The sequence below is a fragment of the Xiphophorus couchianus genome, chromosome 5, assembly GCF_001444195.1.
Source record: "Xiphophorus couchianus chromosome 5, X_couchianus-1.0, whole genome shotgun sequence".
NCBI lineage: Eukaryota > Metazoa > Chordata > Actinopteri > Cyprinodontiformes > Poeciliidae > Xiphophorus > Xiphophorus couchianus.
This window is the reverse complement of record NC_040232.1, coordinates 33,935,511-33,941,267: the sequence shown is the minus strand read 5'-3', so window position 1 is coordinate 33,941,267 and position 5,757 is coordinate 33,935,511.

Sequence of the window (5,757 nt, the reverse complement as noted above, 5' to 3'; positions counted from 1 at the left end):
CAAAAAACAAGAGTTTATTTATTTGAATGGATTGAGATTGAACAGTTTCATTGTTCATTTCTTAAGCTGCCTTTTCTAGTCAGGAACAAATTGCATAATTACAAAATGCAAGCACACTTTCCTGCTTCAATGTTGCAAAAGATTAAGTTATTTTAAACTGATTTGACTTCGTATTACACGACTATAAAAAGACAAAATAAAAAATAATGTTTCTAATTATTTCTGCGCTGGTTTGATTTGAATGGAAGTTCCACTCCAAACAAATTAGAATATTTAATGTTAATATTCTAATATTAATATTCTAATAATAACATCAATATTTTGTGGTTATGCCACAAAAAGTGTTATACTACTGCCAGAAGACAAAGATGGCACAGAAAAAAACAATGCGCACCATCCACTTCTAATCTCAATTTAAATATCACCAGTTTACCAAACATTCACGTTTATAAATTTTGGGGGGAGGATGAAACAAGATCACGCAGAAAAGCTGACCAAAAAAAACTTTGTTTATGATTTCATATAATATCTAAGCTGTGTTTATTTATATGTGCTGACACCTAGCGGTATACCTGAATATGGCACCATCACTGTGCAATATGAGATTATGTTAATGAGAGCTACAATGCTCTCTGCATGTTTACATGTCAACACTATTCAGTAGATAATGACTGAAAAGATATTTTGGCTAAAATAATATAAAATAAAAAGACTATTTTTAATACTCTGCAGTATATTACAGTACAGTTTGCTATGTTAGCATTTGTCGATATGGAATTACCTGTACATTTTTTTTATTATTTAAAAGCAAAACCAATTGATGGTGGGTGAGGTCTGTGTGTTCATTGCATAACACTCCTCCATGCCGATGCTCCTTAACAATATTTCCACTCTAAATGACTCAGCTTCTGACTCAGCATGGCAGACAAAACTGCTACAATACAAATCACAACTGGATTCTCCGTTATTGTGCTCAATCAATCTCTTCCCACCATAGAATATCTGTTCTTTCTCATAACTCTTTCACTTATGGATGAAAACGTCTGTGACTTTCTTTTCTTCTTTTCCAAATCTACTCGGCTCATATTATCTTCCTCTCTCTGAAATTTAAAAATAAATAGCCACATACTCTACAAAAATCTGAATTTATCACATTATATAGTTTCTTAGAAGGGTATAATACATTTTCATTTGATAGCGTCAGTTTTAAAATGTCAAAAATAAGCTCATTTTAAGTTTTCAAATTTAAAACGGAATGAATTCAAATAAATGATGGTAGATCTTTTTTTTTTTCTTTGAATATAATTTAGTTGGTTTCAGGGTGTGCTGTGGTGGCACAACCCAGGTATGGAGGCCTTAGTCCTCGACGCGGCCGTCGCAGGTTCGATTCCCGGCCTGGCGACCTTTGCAGCATGTCGTCCAATTCTCTCATTACTCCCTTTCCTGTCAGTTCACTATCTAATAAAGGCCACTGGAGCTTAAAGAAAAAACAAACAATCATTTAGTTGGTTTTGTTTTTAGCAGAAAAACACAAGAAATTAAATATAAATTAAACAATATTTTAAATACCCCTTAAATGTCGCCTCAAAAACAAGTTGCATGCAAGTCGATGGGTCTGTGAAGGCAGCGGTGTCCTCATGACAGCTAAACAAAAATACAACTGGTTAAAATAGGATCGACAAGGTAGTAAACGTCAAAAGCGAAATTGAAATGTAAAAGTTCTTTTATTTTTTATTTAAGAAAAGTATTCTACGTCTCGACTGTGAACAAGTTATTGTAAATCTAACTACGAACAACGCTGGCCGAAACCTTGTTGGAAACAAACTGCTCGTAGACTCTGAAGGTGGACTGATCAGGATTTTTCTCTGAGCTCGTCATTTTTACACAAAATGAACGGAGCGCGCTGCTGACCCCGTCCACCTTGTTCAGACGTCTGAGCCGCGCCGCTGAAAGGGGTTTTGTAATCCTGTCCATCGATGTGGGCAGCGAGCCCACTTGCGTCAGTGACACTGGTGTGTCAGCATGACGCATAAATGAATGCACACATACAGAGTTTGATAAAAGGCGTCAGCCTGCATTTGACTGATTACCACTAAGACACAGAGGTGGACTTCGGGTGCCCTCTTGTGTTGATCTGTATAACATGAACCCTGTCTACTAAGGAAAATGAATAGAGCCTTTTTATATATTAGAATAATGTCATATTTTTACCTATGATTTAGAAAAACAACAAAAAAGAAAATGACTAATCATTGTTCATTCAATTTTTTTTTGTTTTTTAATGTACCAGCTACTTGTTTGCAAATGTGAAGAAAATATTTTTAAAAGTGCATCAAGATGTTCTGGTAAAGTTATTAAGAAAGTGTATTGTCTTAGTTCCTAACCCAGCAGATGTAGCCAGATACTATTGTTTTTGTTTATGACTAATGCTTGCTGCATTGTCATGGAATTCATGAATTTATTTATTTTTATAGATAAATTACAATCTGGAGTTTTGTTGGGGGTTTTTTGCAATGAACTCAGTAAAAAAAAGAAAAGCATTGTTTGGAGTATTTGTTTCATTTTAAAAGATATTTTACCAACTTCATCACATCCTGCAGGAACTTAATTAGGGGTCTGGGCCCCAAGTGTATGCCACACCTTTAGGATTCTTATTTGCAGAACATGTTAACAAAATGTGCTGTATTACTCTCTTCCAAATAAAATACAGGTTTATTGTTGCTAAATGACAAAATGGTGAAACGTTTGAAAGGCCTTCTGCCTACGTTTGTTACTTAACGTTTAGTTTTGCAGAGCGTGTTCCTTTTAGCCTTTAGGTTGAATTTGATCACCAACATTTCCACGCCAGGATCCAATCAGACAAATGCTTCACATCAACCACCACCTTCTTCTGTTTCAGATTCTTGACATTTCTGCCCATCCGTATTCTGCTTTCTCCGTCAGATTTGGTGTCTGTGTGTAGATTTCTAATTTAGTAGCCCTTGCTCTGGCAGCGCCTCTGCTTTCAGTTTTGGCTGAACAGAGTTCATTTCATTCATCCAACCAGCTGAACCCTGACTGGTGCCAGCTTCTGGATCCTTGGCTAAACCACACGGCGCCTCAGTGTTTGCCGAAGAGCAGAGGAAATGAAGGCAGCCGAGGAGAAGAACTCTCCAGTGACCGTTGCTTCTTCCGCTAAACGTGGATATAAATATGTAGTGGCTTGAATAGAGATCTTTCCACTGACTCACTTCTTTAGTTTTCTGTTTGTGGCTAGACTTTTATTTTTCATACAAACATTTTTACTCAAAATCTTAAGGTTTGTAGAATATAAAAATTGAAACTTGTAATGTTGGCCTTCTTAGTTATTTTGAATTTTAAAATATATCTTTTTGTGCGTTTCAACTTTTTTATTTGCATTCAATCAGATGTCCTTGTTGCAATTGGAAGAACATTTACTACCACAAAAAGCAATGAAAGTTGAGGATTTTAAAAAGACTTGATCTATAATAAAATGTAATGAAGATCAATTTTATAAATACTTACATATATATATATATATATAATTTTATAAATAAATAGTTAGTTTGTAGAATGTGTTCTTTTCAATACATTTAGTGATTCTCCATTTAAAAAAGTGGTTGAATAAAGTGCCGTCTACGTTATTTTCTAACAGCAGTATTAAAAAAACGGTGTAAATATTTACACAGACGCCTTAAAAGATATTAATATCGCAGCCAGATTTATGCCTACAGTCAGCAACATGCGTCTTCTGACTGGAAGTACAATTAGTTCCAGGTTGGTTATGACAGAGTCAGCGACGTGGCAAAAGGTTTCCGGCAATATAAGCTGCAACATCAATAAAGGAGTCTTGATTTCTAAGAGTGATGAAGTGACCTTTAATCGACCTTTAGTCACTAATCGTAATTTGAGTTAAGGTGATTTACTTTTGTCAACAGGAAACAGCAAAATTGAAAAGGTGAACTGCAGATAAAAAATTGTCAAAATAAATTCAAAATAGCAACAGTAGCAGCTGAGTCTCCATTACAAATGTGCTCAAAACTTTGTTGGTTGGCTAATGTAAAAAAACAACAACAAAAACAACAGAATTTTGCATTTGCAGTGTTTCAATTAAATAAAAGACACAATTAAAATCACACATGAATGAGTTTGTTCACTCTGTACCACCACTTCCTGTCGTCGTCTTTTCCACCGGTGGTAACAGCCGGTTGTTGATCATGTGACTCATGTGACGCGCGCAAAGTGTTTCCGTCGCAGTTTTGCACACTGCGCTAATTCCGATACAGTCGGAAAAAAAACCACCTCATCCTAACGCAAAAGCTGTTTTCTTTCTTTCAAAATTGCATTCTTTCCATTGAGCAAATTAATTTCCATATTTCCAATTTGTGCAGTTTGAAGGTCAATGAAAATGCAACACCGTGACTTTCTGGTCCTCAAAATTAGCAAACAGAAAAATAATGCAAGAAACGGGGAGACAAATAAAAGTGACGCAAAGGTAAGAGAAGAATGGAGAACCCAAACACAGACCAGACGTAAAATCCAGAGTCAGGAGGCGTAGCCGAAAAGAAGTGGTGCATGTAATTAATAATAAAATATAAAACTGGTTAATGACAGAAAAACTGAAAGAGGCAACAAATGAAGAGAAACAAGAACCCAACCAAAATGTAATATTCAAACAAATCTACAAAACAAAAGAGGAAACAGTCACCTTTAAAAAAATCTAAATATGAGAGGAAAAACTTAAACCAAGTTTCTCCTCAAAAACATGAGCCTTAAACCACGACAGAACCAATGACTTGTAAGAACTAACATGGATGATTCGAAATAATATAACAGCTGTAAAGGAAATGCAGCCACAAAAATGTGAAGGACAAGAGCAAAGTGACCAAAAACAAAGAAAAGAGTGGACAGGAAAGACGCGACAGCTGAAGGGTGAAAGAAAGGTAGGAAGAGAGTAACAGAGGGAGGGTAAATATTAAAATGACTGATGTGCACTCTCTAATCTAAAGTGCAGCTGGCAGCAGAGCCTCATTGTCAGGCCGGTGTAACAAACTGACAAACCCCTGGCACTAATGCAACGTAGCAGAAAGACAGCCAACAAGGCAGAGCTGCAGACGGAAAGAGAGAGGGATCATTTCCTTTCTTCTTCCTTAACAACAACCTAAAGACAGACTGCTGCTCGTACAGATCCGGTATGAAACACCGAGGCCAGGAATTCTGCACGATTTGGAAGCATGTTTTCTGATCAAGCTGTTCACTTGATTAGCGTCACCATTAGCATTTTGTTCATGTTAGCATGTTGTTAAATGGTTTGTTCAGCAGCTCCTACAAAAACCCAACAATGGAGTAAATCTGGCCTGCATGCAGAGAAGAGGCAGGCGGATCGATCCAAGAGTATCGATTAGTACCAAGTAGGTATCGGCATCGCACCGATACTAGCGTGGCAAAAACGATACTTTGGTTTCAGATTCCCTTTTGAAATTTTAGTTCTTCCTGTTGTGGCTTCTCAACTTTCATATTTTGATTTTCTCGCATATTATAACGTTTTCACTTTGTTTATTCAGGGAAGAACACACAAATTAGTTTTGTTATTCTATGGCAGCGGTGTCAAACTCATTTTTGTTTTGGGCCAAATCTAGATCACTAAATCAGGATTTTGCGATTCTTTTTGTGATTTTTTTTGCAATAAAAATCAAAGTGTTTGTGGTACTAATTTGGAAATATTTGCGATATCTGCACTTGTTTATTACGGTAAAA